Source organism: Geotrypetes seraphini, chromosome 15 (assembly GCF_902459505.1).
Source record: "Geotrypetes seraphini chromosome 15, aGeoSer1.1, whole genome shotgun sequence".
In the NCBI taxonomy this organism is placed as follows: Eukaryota; Metazoa; Chordata; class Amphibia; order Gymnophiona; family Dermophiidae; genus Geotrypetes; species Geotrypetes seraphini.
In genome coordinates, this window is record NC_047098.1 from 3817984 (window position 1) to 3841711 (window position 23728).

Consider the following 23728-nt stretch of genomic DNA (forward strand, 5'->3'; position numbering starts at 1 on the left):
GTGGGATTCCTGCTCCCTGTGTGACTTGGCTGGTTTGGGTTGGTCTTGTGATTTCATGTAATCTCACTGAGTTTATGAGGGCCAGGTAAAAGCACTTGATGGGCCGAGTTCTGTCTCGTGGGCAGTAGATTGTACAAACATACTTTTAAGGTATGCACAACATTAGAACTTGAACACCAGGTCTGAAGAGGTGAAGAAGGGTTAGTTGAGATGATTTAATGTTGGTTTTTCTTATTGTTGCAAGCTTAATGGTACTAATACAATACAGGAACTTATATTCTGCTTAGTGCAGATTAGAAAGAATAAGAAAAGGGAATGCCATCACAGTATCCCATTTTACAATAAAAAAAATTCTGTAAAATTTAACAAAATTCTACTTAAGTATAGCCAGGTAGTATCTCCTCATTTCTGACACTTTAACAGTCTTAATTCAGGAAGATAAGAAGTTATACCATGAATTGTTCTAAAAATCATAGTACATATCTTAAATTTGCAGTGAACTCGAACTGGAAGCCAGTGAAGCTTACATAAAATTCGGGATCTCCTTTCTTAATGGTGTAAGCCCAAAATTATTCTGGCTGCTGCATTTTGGTCCAGTGTACAACAATGGAAGATAATATAATTGCTTGACTTGTTTTAATTTTGTTAGTTTGTAAAATACAGTTTGAATCAAGTTATTTAATTTAGCCTCATATCAGAGCCCTTAAAGAACTTCTTAACTTTAGAAAATCTGTAAATCCTACCTTTTTGTCTAGAGACTCCCTCAATCCTTCACCATCATCACTAAGTTTGCAACACACTGTATATAAACCCTATATTGTAAAATTGTGAGTGCAAACTGTAAGCCATTCTTTGGGGAAGACGGGATATAAATGTAAATAAATTTCATATTTACAAAGGAAACACAGTCTATGGGGAAGAGTTGTAAAGGAGGTAGGAAGTACACCAGGTTTGGTAAAAATGGGAATAGGATTGTTGGAGTTTGAGGAAGTATCCTTTTTTTTAAAAAAATATTTATTTATTTATTATTTTTCAACAAATTCACAAGTGTCCACTTGTTCAAGAAATACATTCAAAGTAAACAAAAAGGAAGTATCAGCAGAAAGCAACGAAAGATAAGGAGATCCTTAAGAACATAAGAATTGCCTTCGTGCCCGGCAGTCTTCCTGCATCAGGGTAGAAGTCCAGTTATTAACAGCATTCTTAGTTAGAAGAAAACAAAACGCTGGCCGTGTCAGCAGTGGTCCGATGAGGCAATTGCATTTCAAGCTAAGTGCTGTCTCCTTGCTAGCTGCTTATGTGTTGCACTGCTGCTGGGCTGGGCCTGAGGTGAAAGTGATAGGCCCAGGCTAGCCCAGTGCTATATCCTTGGTTTTATGTTTTAACAAGATGGGAATGGAAACACATTTGGGGTTTTTTTTATTGTTGTTGCTCCTGAGTCACTGTTTCATACTCTGCCTCCTTACCTTTCTGTCCTTTTCTTAGTTCTAGCCAGGCACCATGGAGTGTAAACAGAATGCAAATCAGAACTGAAGCTCCAGCGTGCAAAACATATGAAAATATCATGACCTGATTAGATCTATGAATTGTGATATGCAGGAGAATTGTAGCAGAGCCCCAGCCATTTTTCTGCAGTCAAAAAGATATTCGCCAAGTTTAGGTTGTCTGAAAACTTCCCACCTTATACACAGGAAAAATATAAGGAGGGATCAACAGTTCATCCATGTTTACCTGTGGGGAAAAGTAGGCAGACCCAGTAGAGAGCTGCTTGGGAATGGAGATTGCAGGAACATTAGAACATAAGAATAGCCTTACTGGGTCAGACCAGTGGTCCGTCTTCATGGTGGCCAATCCAGGTCAACATTCCATGCTGCTGATCCAGGGCAAGCAGTGACTTCCTCCATGTCCATGGGTATGGAAGAAGTAACCATGGGATGCCCAGGGTGATGGAGAGTGGGGCAACTGGAATGCCAGACTGAGGCTTGGAACACTCATTGGTTGACTAATGAATACCATTTTAAAAACCACAGGAGGCTGTTGGAGTTAGGAGGAAAAGAGGGCGTTGACGCCTGTGGGGACGGGTTAGATTCCATTCAGCTCTGAGATGGGGTTACTGGCATTCGCTAGAAGGATGCTGCTGCTAAAAGTCCTTCAAACCATCTCAGTGCTATCTGGATAGTGCTGGAGCACAATGAAGTTATCCAGACAATGGTGAAATTCATTCCACTGTCTGGATAACGATCGAGATAAAGTTAGGACAGCATTCATCAGGGAGGGTTTCAAAATGAACAAATGATAACATTCTTTAACGCCAAATCTAATGAACAAATACCTCCTCTGATGAAGACAGACATATTTATTTATATTCTAACATCAGAAATGAAAATCAACATAAAGTTAACACTTCCAAAATCACCAAGATAGCAGAGAAGATGTTTGTTTGGGCCAGGAGAACAATTTTGCAACAGTTGTAGTTCCCACATAGGGAGTAATTTAATAAAAAAGCACCTGGAGTAGATTCCCAGAACTATCCCTAACGTCTTAAAATGTAATTAATACAAGACTGGCTTCAACCTACACAACACCCAGTCGTTATAACCAGTAATAGTCCATAAAGACCAAATACTTATTCTTTTAAACTTTTCATGATCCTCAGAAGGCTAAAGAACCCCCTGGTTCGTGTGAAACAGATCACAGAACAGCAATTTGTTTGGTTTTATACGTTTTATATGGGTTGTTTTTTTTAACTTATTCATATCAAAATATTTAGCTTAATAATAGTAGCCAGTATTAAGGGAGAGCCTCTCTACTTGTTCTGTTTGGTCTTTATGGACTATTACTGGTTATAATGACTGGGTGTTGAAGCTATTAAAATGTAAAACATTATAGCAACCATTTAATGAACTGAGCAATATGATTTCGTGTACACCTTTCCAGTTTGATGCATATTGGTCCAATTTTCCCCAACTTTGTGCACATTTAAATGAACTTGTGTGTTTCTCAGCCATAGATATGTATTTTATAAAATATGCATATGCAACTCTGCACTTGGGGGCATTTATCTGCTATACGTGGCCACCTGTTGGTCAGCAGGAGATGACCTGCTCAATGGGGGAGTCTTGGCAGCTGTGAGATATGCTTGCTTCTTATAGTATTTTCTACATTTACTCATGTAAGTGTGAATCCCATCCATGCTCTTCCCAGACTCAGGCTCCGATATTCTAAACTTACCATTAAAATCCTGTGGGTCATTGTAAACATAGAAAATGACGGCAGAAAAGGGCCACGGCCCATCAAGTCTGCCCACTCTAATGACCCACCCCCCCTAACTTCTTCCACTAAGAGATCCCACACGCCTATCCCATTTTTTCTTAAAATCTGGCACGCTGCTGGCCTCAATTACCTGCAGTGGAAGATCATTCCAATGATCAACCACCCTTTCGGTGAAGAAATACTTTCTGGTGTCGCCATGAAATTTCCCTGATTTTCAGCAGATGCCCTCTTGTGGCCGTGGGTCCTTTAAGAAAAAAGATATCATCTTCCACCTCGATATAGCCTGTGATATATTTGTACTGCTGATAAATTTTCCAATTTGAAAAAGACGAGCGATGCTGCAAAAACTTGGCACGCAAATGAGCTCTACAGAGATCCACAGAAATTCCAGCCAATCAGTCACTGGAGAAAATGACTGACACATGAGCAGAATAGTATGTGTGGTGAAGTGGTTAAAGCTACAGCCTCAGCACCCTGGGGTTGTGGGTTCAAACCCACGCTGCTCCTTGTGACCCTGGCAAGTCACTTAATCCCCCCATTGCCCCAGGTACATTAGATAGATTGTGAGCTCCCCCAGGACAGACAGGGAAAAATGCTTGAGTACCTGAATAAACTCATGTAAACCGTTCTGAGCTCCCCTGGGAGAAGAGTATAGAAAATTGAATAAAAATAAATTCATGGAAAGATCTAAATGTGCGCATGCACCAGGAAATGCTAAGTCGTAGGAATGCATGAGAGTGAATCAAAGGCGCATCATGGGCACACGTCATAAGCGTGCATCACATGTGTTGATAGCCGTAAGGTGCTCATGTTGCAAAAGTGATTTAAAAAGCCCAGCACTAATGGCATTTTGCCTTTTCGCTGATATTGCATTAGTTGCAAAAGCAATTTGAAAAGGTGTTTTAATTTTTTGCTTAGGAGTAATTCCAAAATTGTTTCAAGGTATGACAGCCATAGGTGGAGGAGAGGGTGGAACCCAAGGAAATGCAAATGTGTTTTTCTACACTGCTTCCTGGGACTTATATGTTCCTCCACCTCTTATGCAGTCTGGCATATGCTTGTAACAGACATGTATGAGACACGCCTTTAAGACACGTGCATATATGGCACCCCTCATCAAGTATGATACATGCGTATGAGATGCACCTTTAACACACATGCCTGAGACGCCAGTAATTTTGGAGCATTAAAGGTCAGTGCTTCATTTTGTGTATCACTAGGCAATGTCTGGCCATCGCCCAGAGTGCTAATTTTAGTATTAATGACCTTGTTGTACTATATTTAAATAATATTATTGGAGAATGCTGTGAAGCATGGAAAAGACCGTGTAGAGCCATTATGTGCATCGGAAGCTAAACTACTTTGATGCTAAACTGGTTAGAACTGATTTAACGTTGATCGTTAAAGGCACAATTGGATGGGACAATGTGGTCTTTAGTCATTTTTCACCTGCTTACGGTACAACCAAAGTGTAGTTCAATAAAACTATTCATATTCATGGAACAAACATTAAAGCAACTTCCAGCAAAATAAAATAAACTCTGCATTGAAACACTGTTTCTGAAAGGCTGTAATCGCAAAGAAACACCTCAAAGGAACGGTCAGCTTATATTTACTATGGGCTCCTTTTACTAAGCTGTGATAGCAGTTCTAGCCGCGTAGCGCAGCTTAGTAAAAGGAGCCCTATGTTGTGATAAAAGGTTTCAGTTTTCGGTATTTATTCACACAAAATGTAAAATAAAGTGTTACAAAGAAAATGAACAGAACAGTAGCATTCACTGCAAACAGTTTGGGTTTTCAAGATATCTTTAATGAATATGCATAAGATGGATCAGGTATGCCTGCAAATTTATTTGTGGCCCTCAAAGCCATCAGTGAATAAAAACTATAAAATGCCTAATCTTTTATGGGTTAAAGTTGTGCCTGGACTACATGTTCTGTGTAGTAATTGAAAAATGTCCCTTTTTATATTGGTTCTACTTGATTCGAAATATGCGAACAAATAAATTACCATTCAAAGTTGAAAAAAGCAGCTTTCAAACAATCACCGTTTCTTATCAAATTCCCTGTCTTCTTAGCCTACGCTTATTCTAACTCTCAGTACTTCTCTTTCCCCAAGGACTCTGAGAGCAGTACAGTGTAGGGAAATGTGCTCATAATAACTTGATCCCTGGAAACCTCGGCAATCTTCCTTCTCAGCCGTAACTGAGCGAGTGTTGGGGTGGGAGTATGCTATGCTAGTGGTGTCTTATATACTGCTTTATCGTCTTGGATTCACAGTAGTTTACAAAGGGTGATTAGGAACAGTAAGACTTGAGATTATGGATAGTATTGTTAGGTAGAGTGGGTGGACACCACTCCACTCATGGAGTGGGTGAGACCCAGTGGTGTTGGATTCAGCGCCAAAGAAATAGATACATCTTCTGAAACACTTGCATCTAAATTTTCCAAGAACCCCCCCCCCCCCCATAGAATTAATTGGGAATAGTGAAATGGAAATCTTAAAGTGATTGGTGGTAGTGAGCAGTTTCTCTTTTTCTAGTGTTGCACTGATTGCAGGATTTGACTTCTTAGGGGTTCAGTTTAATTTTTATTTCTATTTTTAGTTTGTGGTTACTTAGTTAATTTTTTGCACTAGAAATAAAAACGCATAGTAAAAACTTTTTTAGATATATTAAAAGCAAGAAGCTGGGAAGAGAATCATTTGGACCGCTAGATGACCGATTATTTGCTTTGGTTTTCACCTAGGAAGATGTTGGAAGGGGGTGGGGGTTACCAAATGGTATTCAGTTCTGATGATTCAGAGAAACGCAAACAAATCTCTGTAACACTGGCAGATATAACGGGTCAGTTTGACAGTAGAAAATCGCCTGGACCATATGGTATGCATCCCAGAGTGTTGATAGAATTGAAAATTGAACTTGCAGAGTTACTATGAGGGTGGCTAACATGACACCAATTTTTAAAAAAAGGGTTCCAGAGGTGATCGGGGAAATTATAGAGCCTTGGATCTGACATTGGTGCTGGGTAAAAAGGTAGAAACTATTTTTAATCCTGGATTCATGAGAGGAAGCCAACATGGATTTAGACAAGAGAAATCTTGCTAACCATTTTACTGCATTTCTTTGAAGGGTTAATATTGGGTATTTGGATTTTTAAAAGGCATTTAACAAAGTACCTCATAAAAAAACTACTGAGGAGGAGTTAAGATGGCAGTGGTTTAGCGACAGCATGTACATTGTCAAACTCATTTCTCTTTTTTTCTAACGAGCAAGATACCTGATGCTGCATACCAAGAGGAAGGGTACTGTCTGCCTTGACCCCTTCATGGCAAGGACCTCTACTCCAACTCAACGCTCTGTTTTGGAGGGTCCCCTGAGCTTTCTCCAGTGAGAGGAGCTGCCGATGATGTCGGGTTGGAGGTTTCCCTCTCCCCTCCAGTGGCTGGTCCATTGCCGCACCCTGCTCCGTTCGTGGCTCAGTTGGGAGACCCCTGTTTGGAGGAAGTATCGGAGGAAAGCCCGTTTGAAAGGGCTGTAGCTGTGAGAGAGCAGGGAGCTCTGGGAGCTGGCATGTTATCTGAGAATTCAATTTGTTGATGACACAAGGTTGTTAAATCGCAAGAGAACATAAGAATAGCCACGGTGGTCAATCCAGGTCACTAGTACCTGGCCAAAACCCAAAGAGTAGCAACATTCCATGCTACCGATCTAGGGCAAGCAGTGGCTCAATAACAGCCTATAGACTTTTCCTCCAGGAGATTGTCCAAACCCCTCTTAAAATCAGCTATGCTATCCACTCTTACCACAACCTCTGGCAATGCGTTCCAGAGCTTTAACTATTCTCTGAGTGAAAAATTATTTCCTCCTATTGGTTTTAAAAGTATTTCCCTGTAACTTCATCGAGTGTCTCCTAGACTTTGTAATTTTTGACAGTGAAAAATCGATCCACTTGTACCCATTGTGAAAAATTGCAAAAAGACCTTGTAAGACTGGGAATCAAAATGGCAGATGACATTTAATGTGAGCAACTGCAAAGTGATGCATGTGGGAAAGAGGAACCCGAACTATAGCTAAATGATGCCTGGTTCAATGTTAAGAGTCCCTGTCCAGGAAAAGGATCTAAGAAACTTCATTGAGGATACGTTGAAACCCTCAGCTCACTGTACGGAGGCAGCAGCTAAGAAAGCAAATAAATGGTTAGGATTTATCAGGAAAGGAATGGAAAAGAAAGATGAAAATGTTATAATGCCCTTATTTTGCTCTGTGGTACGGCTGTACCTAGAATACTGTGTGCAGTTTTGCTCGCTGTATCTCAAAAAAGATATAGCAGAATTAGAAAAGGTGCTGAGAAGGACGACAGTGGGATGGGATGACTTCCCTATGAGAAAATGCTTAAGCAGCTAAAGCTCTTCAGCTTGGAGAAGAGACGGCTCAGGGATGATATGATAGAAGACATAAAGTACTGAGTGGAGTGGAAAGGGTAGATGTGAATCGCTTGTTCACTCTTTCCAAAAAATGCTAGGACTAGGGGTCATGCGATGAAGCTACTAAATAGTAGATTTAAAACAAACCGGAGAAAATGCTTCTTCACACAGAAAGTGTAATTAAACTCTGGTATTAGAATGTGGTGAATCCGTTAGCTTAGCAGGGTTTAAATAAGTTTGGATAATTTCCTAAAAGAGAAGTCCACAGGCCATTATTGAGATGACTTGGGGAATTCCACTACTTATTCCTAGGATAAGCAGCATAATTAACTCAAAATGTGGTTCGATAGTCGACAAGCAAATGCACATTTCATCATCCACCATCTGCAGTCATTCTCTTTTTTTTAATTTAATTTCTATCAGAGCTGAAAATCCAAGTTCACAAAGATAAGAAGATCCAAACAGTAACAATCCCTTGATTGCTTTGTTGCTCAAGTTATGCATAAAAAAATAAAAATAAATTTACTTGCAATCACATCAAAGAATGATGCTTGTATCCTTACGCACACAGAAGCTCACAAGATTGACAGACTTGTGTACGTGATGTACAGTACATGTCATCTATTCTCGTGTATACTTATGAAGGGAATTTTTAAAATTAAAGTCAAATTCTGGTTCTCTTCAGGGCACAACGTTTGAGATACACTGATCTAGTCCCTGGTCTAGCTCCCAGCTACGCAGGCTAAGGCTGCACTACTTGGTTGAGTCTAATGGCATTTCTCCAAGATTCTCCAGTCATAGGGTTTCCAGATGTCCGGGGAAACCCGGACATGTACTTTTTTTAGAGGACTGGGTGCCTGGAGGAATTTCCAAAACCCGGCAGTTTGTCAGGGTTTTGGAAGTCCCCAGCTCAGGGCCGCGTCTGGAGGCCCTTTGCACATGCACGGACATCAACACAATGACATCATATACAAGTGTGCATGCGCTTGATGTCATTGCATCGACATCCGTGCATGTGCAGAGGCCCTCCAGACATGACCCTGAGCTTGGGGAAGGAGACCAGAAGTTTGCGTGGGGGCAGGTCTGAGGTTGGAATGGGGAGGGGCCAACTCCAGACTCCTTCCCTTCTGCCTTGCTGCACCATATGCTTGGAACAAACTGCCCGAATCCCTAAGGCGGGCTCTGTCTCTGACAGTGTTTAAAAACCCACCTCTTTGAGATTGCTTTTGACTCCTACTCCTCTCATCTTGGGCCCTGCATCCCCTGCCCTCTATGTCTTGTCTATCCAAGTTAGATTGTAAGCTCTTCCGAGCAGGGACCGTCTATAAATGTCAAAATGTACAGTGCTGCATACGTCTTTCAATGCTATATAAGTGATAATTAGTAGCGTCCTCATTTTTTAAAGGGGAAATCTGGCAACCTATGTTTAAATGATCTGGGAATTGGTAATGATTGGCTCACACTCTGAGAGAAAGGGAGACATTAAAAAAAATAAAGTTCACGGCCCCAAATGACCTCCACCCTCACCCTTAAAATCCCTGGTAGTCTAATCTAGTTGACCCTTTCCAGTTCCCCCACTGCCTGACCCCCAGAAAGAACCCACTTCCTAGAGAGATCCCCTGGTGCCCACACTACTTAAAATTCCCTGGTAGTGTAGTGGATTCCCTACCTTGACCCCTCGATCCTCCCTTCCAACATCCCCTCAAAAATCTCTGGTAGTCTAATGGTCCCAAGCCTTACCCACAGCCTTCTTTTAAGAAGGAGCAATGCTCAGCTGCTACTGCTTTTGCACACATTCTACACATTTCTACAATGGATACTACATTCAAGCAGTTTGCAGGAGCCCTTTTTATTGTGGTTTTCTGCTTGGCCAGCAGGTGTCATCATAGGAGCTCTGCTTATGTCTTCCTCGCTTTCTCTGTCCTAGGCTGCACATTCAGCTGGCTTTAAACCTTTTTGTTTATTTTATGGATACAGTTGTTCCAGTTCTTGCTGACATTTCTGTTTATTTTTTCATAATTTTATTTGCCTCTGCAAATATTAATTCTGGCAGCAGCTGGCAGATATCAGCAATCCAATAAAGAATTAAGTCTGCTCTTAAGTTCCTCTAATGTAGTATAATTATGATCTTATCTATCACCCTTGCCACAAACAAGCTTTTTTTGTTATCTTCTTCAAGGAGACGTGACCTTCACTCTGGCTGTGGTGCTGCTGTGTTCTCTATAAAGAACTTTGGCCTGCTCTGGCTATGATCCTTTCAAGGAGATCGGCCCGTTGTCCTCTCAAACTGTGTTCCTTGCCTACTGGAGTTCATTTTACAATTGATCTCACAGATTCTAAATGCTTAAGGGAGGCTTGACTTTTTCCACTATCCCTTCAGGGAGTAACAATTTTAGGACTGATTTTGTTTTTAAATTGTAAAGATTTTATTGTGCTGCCAGACGTAGACAGTGCTGTACGTTAAACATGAAAAGACAATCCCTGCTTGAAAGAGCTTACAATTTAATCAAAAGGGACAAATAGGAGTTAAGGCATTTCTCACAGAGGGAATGATAGAAAATAAATTGTTAAAAATTAGGAGTTAAAAGCAGCCTTGAAAAAGTGGGCTTTTAGCCTAGATTTGAACACAGCCAGAGACGGAGCGTGACATACTGATTTATAAAGAACATAAGAACATAAGCAGTGCCTCTGCCGGGTCAGACCACAGGTCCATCCTGCCCAGCAGTCCGCTCCCGCGGCGGCCCAAACAGGTCAAGACCTGTCTGAATCATCAGAAGGGGCTCCCTTGCCACCTTGGTTTCCCATTTAAGTCCTGCCTTCCTATCGAAGTCCTAGCCCTCCGGTCTTGCACATGCACGACCTGGTTGGTTTGTACTCATTACCTGGGTAACTTCCTATACTTGTGTTACATCCCAGCTCCTCCCTCAGTATCCCACGATCCCTTTATCCCTCAGGAATCCATCCAATCCCTTTTTGAATCCTTGTACCGTACTCTGCCTGATCACTTCTTCCGGTAGCGCATTCCAAGTGTCCACTACCCTTTGGGTGAAAAAGAACTTCCTTGCATTTGTTTTGAACCTGTCTCCCTTCAGTTTCTCCGAATGCCCCCTCGTACTTGTTGCCCCCTTCAGTCTGAAGAATCTGTCCCTATCCACCCTCTCTATGCCCCTCATGATCTTGAAGGTCTCTATCATATCTCCCCTGAGCCTCCTTTTCTCCAGAGAGAAGAGCCCCAGCCTATCCAGCCTCTCGGCATATGAGCAGTGTTCCAGCCCTCTTACCATTTTCGTTGCTCTCCTTTGGACTCTCTCAAGTACCGCCATGTCCTTCTTGAGGTGCGGCGACCAATATTGAACGCAGTATTCTAGATGTGGACGCACCATCGCTCGATACAATGGCATGATGACTTCCCGTGATCTGGATACTATGCCCTTCTTTATGATTCCCAGCATCCTGTTGGCTTTTTTAGAGGCTGCTGCGCACTGTGCAGATGGCTTCAGTGATGCATCTACCAGCACACCCAAGTCTCTCTCGAGTCTGCTGTCTCCCAACAATACCCCCCCCAATTTGTAGTTGAACAATGGGTTCTTTTTCCCTATATGCATGACCTTGCATTTGTCCACATTGAAGCGCATTTGCCATTTGTTTGCCCAGTCTTCCAGCTTGTCCAGGTCCCTTTGCATGTCCTCACACTCCTCCCTGGTCCTAACTCTGCCGCACAGTTTGGTATCGTCTGCAAATTTTATAACCTCACATTTTGCCTCCTTTTCCAGGTCATTGATGAATATGTTAAAGAGTAAAGGCCCTAGCACCGATCCCTGTGGCACACCGCTCGTGACTCCCCGCCAGTCAGAATATTGACCTTTTACTCCAACCCTCTGCAGTCTACCCGACAACCAGTGCTTGATCCATCTGTGCACATCCCCTCCCACCCCGTGGTTCCACAGCTTCTTAAGCAGCCTTTCATGTGGCACCTTGTCGAAAGCCTTTTGAAAGTCGAGGTAAATGATGTCTATGGGCTCCCCATTGTCCACCCGACTGCTTATTCCCTCAAAGAAGTACAGAAGGTTCGTTAGGCACGACCTTCCCTTACAGAATCCATGCTGGCTTGTTCTCAGTAGGCCATTCCTCTCGATGTGCTCGCAAATGTCGTCCTTGATCATAGCTTCCACCATCTTCCCTATAATTGAAGTCAGGCTCACCGGCCTGTAGTTCCCGGGGTCACCCCTCGATCCCTTCTTGAAGATGGGTGTGACATTTGCCAATTTCCAGTCCTCTGGTACCTCACCAGTTTTCAAGGATAGGTTGCAAACATGTTGGATTGTGCCCGCTATTTCCTGTCTTAGTTCTTTTAGAACCCTTGGGTGGATCCCGTCCGGGCCTGGTGATTTGCCACATTTTAACCTGTCTATCTGTTTGAGGACATCCTCCCTACTTACCTCTATGTGCTCTAATTTTTCGGCCTGTTCCCCACTCATGAGCTCCTCTGAGTCTGGTATATTAGATGTGTCTTCGCTCGTGAAGACTGACGAGAAGAACGTGTTCAACCTCTCAGCTACCTCTTTTTCCTCCTTAATCACTCCCTTCCTGTCCCCATCGTCCAACGGCCCTACCTCCTCTCTCGCTGGTCGTTTCCCCTTAACGTAACTGAAGAATGCCTTGAAGTTTTTCGCCTCCCTGGCCAGCCCCTCTTCGTACTTCCCCTTTGCTAGTCTACCTCCCGGTGGCATTCCTTTTGGCATTTCCTATGCGCCTGATGATTATCCTCTGTTGGGTCCTTTTTCCATCTCCGGAAAGATACTTTTTTGTCTTTTATCGCCCTCTTTACTTCTATTGACATCCAAACCGGGTCCTTTGATCGTTTGTTCTTGCAGCCTTTCCTGAAATTGGGGACATACATTCTCTGTGCTTCCTGCAGGGTGTCCCTGAATAGGGTCCAGGCGCTTCCCACAGTCTCCATCCTAGAGATTTTTTTGAGCTTCCTCCCCACCATTTCCCTCATAGCAACATAGTTCCCTTTCTTGAAGTTCAGCGCAGTTGTTGCGGTCCTCCTAACTATGGGTGTCCCTCTTTCTAATGTGAATTTGATCGTGTTGTGGTCACTGTTGCCTAGTGGTGCTCCCACTTCTACCTCTCTTGCAGGCCCCCCTAATCCGTTTAGGATGAGGTCAAGAGTAGTACCCCCTCGCGTCGGTTCTTTGACTAGTTGCTCCATGAAGCAGTCCTTCACAGTTTCTACAAATCCTGTCTCCCTAGTGCAGTTGGAGTGACCCGTACTCCAGTCAATCCCTGGGTAGTTGAAGTCCCCCATCACTGTTACACTTCCAGTCCTGCACTCCTGTCTCAATTCTGCTTCCAAGTCGTGTCCGACTCCCTCTGGCGTACCAGGTGGTCGATAGTACAGCCCCAGTTTTATGCCCGCACCCTTGTTTCCCGGTAATTTGACCCACAGCGATTCCAGCCCCTCTGCCTTCGTTGCCATATCCATCCCGACCGAGTGAATAGAGTCCTTTATATATAGTGCTATGCCTCCCCCCTTTTTGTGGGTCCTGTCCCTCCTATAGAGCTTGTACCCTGGCAGCGCTACATCCCATTGATTTTCCTCTGTCCACCAGGTTTCTACAATTCCAATTATATCCAGGTCCTCCCCCTTGGCCACGACTTCTAGTTCACCCATCTTGGCCGTGAGGCTTCTTGCATTTGCGTATAAGCATCGCAGGTCCCGTAGTTTTTCTTCCACCTCTGCATTTACCTGGGCCACTTGCCCTTGGATTTCTGGCAGTTTTCCCGCTCTCTGTGTTTCTGCTTTGCCCTCAGCCTTTACCTTCTTTGCTTTCAGCTTCCCCACATTCCTGCCACCCCACTTCCCCGCTTTTCCTCTGGAATTTCTAGTCCTACCGGCCCCCTCCTGGGCTATCATCCCTTGCGCCTCTGTTTGATCCCCCTCGCCTTGTGGTACCTCTATATTACCCTCGGCTTTCGCCCTTATGCCACCCAGTCCCCCTGTGTCCACAAGCCCCTTAGTCTTCTCCCAGCAAGCTCCCATTACCTGATGTTTCCCTCGCTGTCTGATTTGGAGATCTTCCGGTCCCTCTGTTTCCTCCCTGCAGTCAGCCCGTTCAGCATCTGTTCTGGATACTGTTGTCCGAAGCGTCAACATCAGATCAGCTGTCGGCTTTCCCCCTCTCCTCAGTTTAAAGCCCTCTCGATCTCCTTCCTCAAATTGGTTGCCAGTAGTCTGGTTCCCGCTGTGCTCAGGTGCAGGCCGTCCCGCCGGTAGAGCTTGCTCTTTCCCCAGAAGGACGTCCAGTTCCTCACGAAGCGGAAGCCCTCCTCCTGGCACCATCTCCTCAACCATGCATTCACAGCTTGGAGGTCTGCCTGCCTCTTTGCATCTGCTCTCGGCACAGGCAGGATCTCCGAGAATGCTATCCTCCGAGTGCTCCGCTTCAGCTTTCGTCCCAGGACCCTGAACTGGTCAGTCAGTGCGTCCATGCTGAAGTGCCTCCGGCTCACATCGTTTGTTCCGACGTGGATTATTACCGCAGTCTCCTCTGTCTCTGCTCCGTCCAGGATCCTCTCGATCCTGTCAGTGATGTCTCGTGTCTTGGCCCCTGGGAGACAAGTCACTAGCCGGTCCTCCCTTCCTCCAGCCACGTGACTGTCTACCTCTCTCAAGATCGAGTCTCCCACCACAATAGCAGACTTCCCTTTCCTCAGCAACCTCCTCTGCCTCAGGTCCGTGTCCTCGGTGTAGTGTGGTGTCTCTCCCTCGGGGTCCTGGTGAGTCGCGGTCTCCTCCTCTTGCGTTGTCCCTCCGCTAGGTCCTTCCCCGGTGTCGCCTTGTGGATCCTGGGTCTCGTCTACCGACATCCGTCTGTGCTGCTGCTGATCCCGTTCCTCCACCGTCCTATAGGCCTCCTCAATGAATCTCTCGAGGTCCCTCACCTGGTCCACAAAGATGCCTGCTCCATCTGTGTTGCAGTAATCAATTTGTACTAGGCTGTTCAAAGCCTCTGGAAATAACAAAGAGCGAATCGATCTGATCGGACGTAGCTTAAAGAAAGAGATAATTTTTCATGACCCTTGAAATTTTGTAAATGATATGATAAGTTTGTTTCCAAAATTTCCCCTAATATTTTTCTACTAGTTACTGACGGAATTGGGGTATGTCCTAATTTAACTTCTAATGGCAAAGTTCTTGTACCACGATGGCTACTCTTAATTGATATTGGGATCTACCCGAACATATACTAAGAGTGGGATGGTAGAGATACGAAGAAAACCAAGAAATAACAGAAGCGTGAGATCCAAGTGAGGACAGCGTATCAAGGGGGTAGGTGGTGATTAATAGTATCAGAAGCAGCAGATAGCCTGAGAAGGATGATCTTGCCAGGAACAGGTCATTGGAGACTTAAGGGTAATCTGCTAAATACTGTGGGATCAACTGAATATCAATTATTTTCATAAATTACAAATAAGTATTAGGTCCTGCTTAGCTAGGGTTCCCAGAGGTCCGGATTTACCCAGGCATGTCCTCTGGACAGATTGAAAAGGAGAAAATATTACTACCATCAATCTGATTACCATCATTAAAACAAGTTAAAAAAGTAATGTTACATCTGACAAAGATCTAGGGATAAGCATAGGGTTACCAGATTTTACGATCGTAAAATCCAGAACCATGGCCCCACCCTAGGCCCGCCTATTTCCATCTCACCCCGCTCTGTTCCACCCCAGCTCCGCCCCCAACCTCTTCTCGTGATCAAAGCCATGTTGGGAGGGCATCTGGGCATGTGACGATATGGCGTGATGACATTACATGCTTGTGTGTGACATCACTGCATTGCATCCGCACATGTGCAGATGTTCTCCCAATCCGGTCCAGAGATGGAAGCTTTTCAAAACCCGGAAAAAGTGCCGGGTTTTGAAAAACCATCCAGACACCCGGACAAATTCATAATGAATAATCCCTCTGATATCAATATCGTTTTGACTCGATTTGGACTGATGGAACGTTTTTGGTCGTGGAGAATTGGCCAACTTCCATTGTGCGTTTTGACGCTTTGTTTCAGGGTCATATTGGTACACCCATGTTTCATCACTGGTGATAACAAGGCCCAAAATAATCATCTTGGCAAACTTCGACTCTTCTTTGCTTATGTTCATCGGTGAGCTCCTTCAGGACCATTTTTGCACACATTTTTCTCATGCCAAGATTTTCAGTTAAGATTTTCCTGGTTCTCTATCAATGTTTATTTGCTATGCTTCTCACAGTCAGCTGATGATTTTGATGCACAACTTGACAAATTTTTGCAATGTTTTCATCAGTTCTGCTCGTTACTGGCTCCCCTGACCTCTCCATCAGTGACACTTTCTCTCCCCTCAGAAAAACATTTAGTCTGTTTGTACACTGCCATTTTCTTCATGGCATTATCTTCATAAACTTGGACAAACATGTCCCTGATTTCACTTCCACTCTTGACAAGTTGAACAAGAAATTTAGGTGTAGATTCTCAAAACAGCTTAGCAAGGTCTTTTCCGAGTTTTCTAGCCGTCTCCGATAAGGCCATGCAAATGTATTCATTAATATTAAAATGATCACTCTGAGCGATTCTCTATAACAGTGTCTCGCAAGCTTTCCGGCCAGCGTCACACTAAATCCAGTGCCCTGACCAGAAGGCACTCGGAAGTGTGTGGTTGCCCATCTGGCCGCAACCCGCTTCGGTGGAGGGATCCAGGACTTGTGGGGAAAGGAGGAGAGACACTGGCCAGGAGGAGAGTCTTCTGTGCTAGCTGACTGCCTACAGGACATGCCTCTCACCGTGAGAGGCACATCCTGTAGGCAGTCAGCTGGCATGGACGACTGTCCTTCTCGCCAGTGTGTCATGGCACACCTGAAATCTCAGAAGGCACACAGTTTGCGATACACTGCTCTGTAATCACTGAGTGATTCCCTAACCTTGTGCCACATTTGCGGCCAGGTTTGAGCTGTCATTGCCTTACTATCTGATCAGTGCCTGAGCACTGATTGGCTCAGGCACTGACAGGAAAGTAAGGTTTGACAGCTCAGACCCCCCCTCCCCCCACGCAAATTAAAATAGTAAAAAAAAAAAATCAAATTGAAGATTGGCAGGAGAGATGCCCACTCTCTCCTGCCACATCACACTATCACCTGACACTGCTAACCCCCCCTCCCAGTGGGAGAGATGCTCTCACCCTCTTGCCACTGCTGTCAAGCAACCCCCCCCCCCCCCCCAACAGCAGGAGAGATGCCCACTCCCGCTGCCAAACAATACACCCCCAGACACTCTCCAGCAGTGGGAGAGATGCCCTCTCCCTCCCGCTGCCATACAATCCCCCCGACACTCCCCGTGCCTCCGATGAACCCCCCCCCCTTCCCCTTACCTTACAATGGCTGGCCAGAGAGTGCTTAGTCCCTCTGGTTAGTAGGCCTGCCCATTCTAGATGGCAGGCTTTCCCCTCCTCAGTGCATCCTGAGATGCACAGGGAGGGGCCTGAGGCTCTAATTGGCCCAGGTTGTGTAAGGCCATACCTATAGGAGGGGCCACAGGCATCTGAGCTAATCAAAGCCTAATGTAGCGGGAGAGATGCCCACTCCCTCCTGCCGCTGTGCAACCTCTCCCAGTGTCTCTGATGACCCCCCCCCCCTCCTCCTTACTTACAATGGCTGGCCAGAGGAATGCCTACTCCTTCTGGCCACCAGGCCAGCCTCTTCAAAATGGCAGGCCTTCCCCTCCCTGGTGCATCCTGGGATGTAAAGGGAGGGGCTTGAGGCTCTGATTGGCCCAGGTTGTTTAAGGCCCCACCTATGGAAGGGGCCTTAGGTGTCTGGGCCAATCAGAGCCCCGGTTGCATCTGGAGAGACACTGACGTTTTCACACGCACAGTTCACAGAGCTTTGCAAGTATGAAATTGTCCCCTGAAGAAGGCGATGTTATCACCAAAACTCGGATCCTAGTTGGGACCTCGTTGTTTGTTTTTGGAACTTTGCTTGTTATGAGATTTTGATACAAACTGTAGATAAAGGCTTAGTGTCCATAGGTTGGATGTGACATCTCCAGTGCCTCTCTTTGTTGATTTTATTTTGCCTCGAGGCCTTGTACCTTCTTTCCCCTTCCCCTACTTACTAATTCAGAGACCATAACTACTTTCTTCAGGTCAGGACAGGGATACTGTAACAGCAGTATAGTTTATTGACCTGAAGAAAGAGGTTTTAACCTCTGAAAGCTAAGTGAGAAATGTATTAATCCAATAAAATGATGGGCACTAAATTTTCTTGCCCAATGCCTCCTACCCATATGCAAAATATAAATTGGTGGACTTCCCAAAGCCCTGCCAGCTGAAGATCACTTCCTCTAGGAAGGAAGGGGAGATTTGTTCAGAGATGTTTGGAGGTTGCATAGAAGAAAACCTGTTCACCGGCACTGGTATGGTAATCTTTGTTTTGAATTTAAAAATAAAAGAAAAAAAGGAATAAAGTGAAAATAAAGAAGAAAATGGGGGTGGGGTGGGGCAAGGGGCCCTCGACGAATTAATCCTGCCCTGTTAGAATGCAAACCCACTGGATCAAGAGTCGAGTCAGCCGGCAGCCCTCTGGGCTTAATTGCTTCATTTCTACTAGCTTGGGCTGCTTTGTGCAGAATAATTCAGCTTTCCCACATGCCATTGCAGTATATACATAGATTTTTCAAATTGTCTTTATTGATTAAACAGAACAATAATATGTTATGCATGGATTTCTGTATCATTTTTGTGGTGATGCTATAATGCAGGCATTGGAGGCATTTACAGTAGATAAGTGGTGAGTTGTAAAGAAGTCTCTAGCTGCTGTTCCTCTGATCGCAGCACATCTGTTGCACCTGGCTTTAGTTTCTCTTTTTTCTTGTCTTTCAGGAGGAACAATGGACAGGTCCAGCACTTCACCAACATCCTAGAGCTACCCCGCCTAGGCTGGCTCCCCTCTCATACTCCTCCCCCCTACCCCAAGGTAAGGCTGTGTTTTGCTTGGCTTGCATGCATGATGAGACAGCTGTGCTTTGTATACAGAGATATGGAAGTAAAGGAGCGAGTCAATAATAATAATAATAATAACTTTATTCTTCTATACCGCCACAATCTTGCGACTTCTAGGCGGTTTACAATCAAGAGAGCTGGACATTCAGCGAATTCCAATATGCAGATAGTCAGAGGAAATACAGAGTGCAGAGACTTTAAGAAAGCAAAATTATAGAAATACAATTTGCTGAGCAAGAGTATAAGATATACAGTTTGGTAAGTGATGTCAACAGCAGTGACCTGCTCACCCAAAGCTGAGGCCCAATCCGTTGCCATAGCATCAAGAAACCTATCAGACCGTCGTTCCCTCCCCACTTTATACCACTCCGAGAGCGTGTTAAACTCAGATGGGGCTGACAAAAACTGTTGATCCAAGGAAGTGAAGGTGGGCAATCTGCCCTCCGGCGAACGGAGCACCAAACAATAACTGCGCATCTGCAGGTACGCAAACATAGACCCTGCGGTCCAACCCCAGCGGTCCCGACATGCCAGAAAAGAGGGAACCGATCCCGACCCCACTTCAGCAACCTGCCCCACAAAGCGACACCCAGACGTCCGAACTGAGGCAAAAAATGCATGTAACGAACCAGCAGGAAACTTAGGGTTACCCACCAATTCCGTAAAAGGCGAAGGACCCACCGCGCCCCCCAAGGAAGAGCGCCACCAGCACCAGGTTTCATGCAGGAGAGAGAACTGATTAAGATATTCCATCAATTGGGTGTACTGGAATATGGTGCATAATGAGGATACGGTGATAAGCCAGAGAAGCAGAACAAATGCAAAGAGGAGCTCTAAAACTTCTTAGGCAAGATTATTGCAAGTCACCCACCTTTTGCTCTTGGATTAGAATGCCTTGATGATAAGGATATTTAAGGTAGTGCTGCCCGATTTCCAAATCGAATCAATTCAATTTTTTTAAAAAAATTGGCCTCCCGATTCGGTGACAGACCCTCCTACCCGTGCCTTCCTAAAGCAGGAGCGGCAGCGCTGCCTCTTGCTGGCCATCCGCTGCCACTACTGCTTTAGGGGGCGAGGGGGAGGATCAGTCGAGAAGGCCTGCATGTTCCCCCAGCTTCCCCACTCTTACCTTAAGATAAAACGGCAGCCTGCAGGATGGCTGGTGCTGTAGCAATTCTTGTGGCTGCTGTCGTCCTCAGTGACACGTTTCCTTTGCCGCTGTCCCGCCCCTCCTCTGACATCAGGGGCAGGATTGCAGCAGAGGGAACGTGCCGCTGAGGATGACGGCAGCTGCAAGGATCGCTACAGAACCAGCGATCCTGCAGGCTGCCATATTATCTTAAGAGCAGAGAAGCTGGGGGAACATGCAGGCCTTCGAGGTGGGGGGCAGGCCTTCAGGGGAAGCTGGGGGAACATGCAGGCCTTCAAGGGAAGCTGGGGGGAACATGCAGACCTTCAGGGGAGGGGGACCCTAGTGTAGAAGTACACAGAGGGAGGGAAGGGGGGGTGTTCAAAGAGACGTGTATATACCGGACTGGAGGGAGAGAGGGGAGGGAAGAATAAATGGGTCTAAAAACAGAGGAGAGAGAGAGAGATGGTGGACAATGGGATTTAGGGAGGGAAGGAAAGAAAGGGAGAGAAGTTGGGCACAAGGGATGGTGTGGAGGGGGGAGGGGAGATAGAGATACTGGATAGGAGGGTAGTTGGGAAGAGAAAGGGAGAGCTGGTGGACCCTGGGGTGGTGGAAAAGGAGGGAGAGATGCTGGATGAAGGGTAGTTGAGAAAAGGAGAGATGGTGGATCTGAAGATGGTAGGCTCCATCGCTGCAACTGCGGGGATGGAGATGAAAAAAAGGAAAGATGCTGGACCTCCGGGGGAAGGAAGGGAAACGGAAGGAGAGGACAGAGATGGAAAATGGATAGTTAGCACGGAGAAAGAAACAGAGGAACGTGATGGCAGATAAAGGCCAAATGGCCCATCTAGTCTGCCCATCTGCAGTTACCATTATCTCTTTCTCTGAGATCCCACGTGCCTATCCCAGGCCCTTTTGAATTCAGACACAGTCTGTGTCTCCATCACTTCTTCTGGAAGACTGTTCCATGCATCTACCACCCTTTCTGTAAAAAACTATTTCCTTCGATTACTCCGGAGCCTATCACCTCTTAACTTCATTATATGCCCTCTCATTGCTCTGAGGAAAGGGATGTTACCAGTGGTGTGCCTCAAGGTTCTGTTCTTGGGCCTGTTCTTTTTAACATTTTTATAAATGATATTGCTGAAGGGTTGTCGGATAAGAGTTGCCTCTTTGCAGATGATACCAAAATCTGCAATAGAGTAGACACGCTGGATGGTGTGAATAACAGTGGTGGCAGTGGCCGGCCTTGAAGAGGCTTTGAACGGGCTGCCTTCCCTCTGGCACATCACTGATTATGTCACTGATGATGTGGCAGAGGGAAGCCCAGAGGTATGCCAGGTCTTACGGTGGGAGGGTCGGTGGGGTGCTGCTGCATAGGGGGATGTGAGGGGAGAAAAGCTGCTGCTCAGGAGGGGAGAGGAGAGAGGAAGAATTGTTGGGGTGGAGGAGAGGAAGTTAGAGATGAAACAAAGAGGTAGAAAGGGTAGAGAGGGAGAAATCCTGCATATGGTAGAAATGCATGGAGAAGAGAGAGGGAGAAATGTTGGACATAGGGTGGAGGGCAGGGAGAGATGGTGCATGGGGAGATAGAAAGAAATGTTGCATTTGATCATGGAGGGGAAGAAAGAAAAGATGCTGCATGGACTACTTTTAATTATTGCTCGAAAGAGCTTATAATCTAAACAGGATGCCAAGGTGGGGATTCAGTTAGGAGGGATGGCTAATCTGCTGGCTAGGGTGGTGAGCAGTGAGCAGAGGGGAATAGGATTAGGGGACTAAAGACTAAATCAAAAAGGTAGGGTTGCTTTTAAACAAGGGAAGTGAAGGGGTGTGACAAATGAACTCAGGTAGTTTATTCCAGGTATACGGGGCAGCTGGATGAAAGGAACAAAGTCTGGAATTGGCAGTGGATTTTGACCCAGGGCACAAGGCAAGGAGAGAGAGAGAGATGGTAGTGAGTGGGAAAGAAACAAATGTTGGATATGGCAGTGGAAGGTAGAAACAAATAATTGTATTTTCTATTTTGTGATTACAATAGGTCAGAATTGAAATATGTATCCTTCCGGAGCTGGTGTTATGAGAGTGAGCATGAGCTAACAGAGGAAAAGTCTTTTTTTTTTGTTTTGTTTGTTTATTTTGATTGCACCATAGCATTAGCATGGGGTTGGAGAGGGCAAAGGGGGATGGGGTGGGTGGGAAGGCTACAAAATAAACCCACCAGGGTATTTAAAAAAAAAAAAAATTCCCATTTGGGTGGGAAAATGAAATTGAATCGAAAAATCAATTCAGTTTTCCCTGAATTGGGCAGCACTAGTCCCCAGAGGTGGCTTTTGGATGAGCTGTGAATACATGTGAACATGCAGACAATTGCTGGTACATGGGAGCTGTGAATAGTAGACCTGGGCCCGTGAATGTTAAAGAGGTGCCAAGTTGTAGGGAGGGTAAGAAGTCAGTTTGTCTGGATAGGCTACACTCTGCAATTTGTTTGGTTGTATTACCTGGTTAAACATTTCTCTTTCCAGGTTTTGTGTTGGCTTTCTTTTATCTGAGCTCCACCTCCTGATTGACACATTTCTTCCCCCCCCCCTGTCCACAAGGCAAAGCAAAGAGAAATCCAACAGGTCTGCAGTAAAAGGCAAACACCAAAACCAAAAAAGGACTGCAGAATGCAATGTACAAGGTCCAGGAATGTTTGTTAAAAATCTAAACAAAATTGTAGTTGAAAATAAATGGCTCTCATATGCATGGAGCCTGGAAAAATTTTTGCCTTCGATTCACAGACCCCTGAGGAAGACGTGTTTCTCCGTGTTGGGTCTTTGGATTACAATTTTGTATAGATTTTTGTACATTGCATTTGGCTGTCCCTTCTTGCCCTTGGATGCTGTCCCGTGTATATCACTATTCACAGTGTATACTTTTAAGAAACTGCAGGGTAGACAGTGCACAGAGTTTTCTTTGAACATGTCCTTTTTCTTCTACTAAGAAAGGTCATGGCTTAAACATGAGACCGCTGTGTGATGGCTATTGGATCAGATTAAAACCCTTTTATTCCTCACTTTGTTACTAAGCTTCCTTTAACTATCTTCCCATAACCATGTCATCGGAGAAGGAGCTGACATTGACAAAGATGATTCTCTAGTGTGATGTAAGCCACTTTAAGTAGCAACACTGAGCATAACCTGCACAATGGCTTTTGTCCCCAAAGGAATGGATGCAGGTCAGTTGGATGGCATCAAATAAAAGGTATAGCAAGGGAAGTTTCTACCATGCAAATGCTTAGGTTTTTCTTTCATAACATAATAACAGATTTCTATACCGCATAACCCTTAGTTCAATGCGGTTTACAAAAGATTATGCTATGAGTGGATACAGAGATAATGCAATACGCAAGAATTAGCCAGCTACAAATTTAGAAAAAAGAAAATTCCAAAACAACAGCTGAAGTCTCACTCTTTGAAGCACTCACAGTTACACCTCAAAAACATACACTCATCTCCCCCTCCCCCCTTCTACCCTTATCCAGAGTTATCAACTGGTAGCTATCCCACTTCCCCCTCCCCCTTCCTCCAACCTCACATAGCACCAGTTCATAATATGGATAACCTTAGGCTGACTCAAGTTGGAAGCCCTGCCCTTTTGGCACTGATGGCGGGCGCATGGTTCCACACCTACAAGACACACACTCATGCTCTGTTGTAAACTGCAGAACTGAAAGTATGTGAGCAGGGAAGCAGCCCTCGGCAGCACTCGCACAAGAACCAGGCAGCTGTAACCAGTGACCTCACCACTCTGTCATGAGAAACCACTCTGATTAATAGAAAGGGAGACAGGATGGCCAGCTCCACTGACCTGCTGGG

The 23728-nt window shown here is 45.1% G+C and overlaps 1 protein-coding gene across 3 annotated transcripts in view; it reads left to right on the forward strand.

Annotated features, from left to right (window-relative positions):
* The window catches only part of RAP1GAP (RAP1 GTPase activating protein), a 196077-nt gene that overhangs the window by 88587 nt on the left and 83762 nt on the right, over positions 1-23728 (forward strand). For all 3 annotated transcript variants that reach the window (XM_033922754.1, XM_033922753.1, XM_033922755.1), the window contains exon 2: positions 18617-18710. The gene's annotated coding sequence lies outside the window, so the exon portion shown is untranslated. The remainder of the gene's footprint in view (positions 1-18616; positions 18711-23728) is intronic.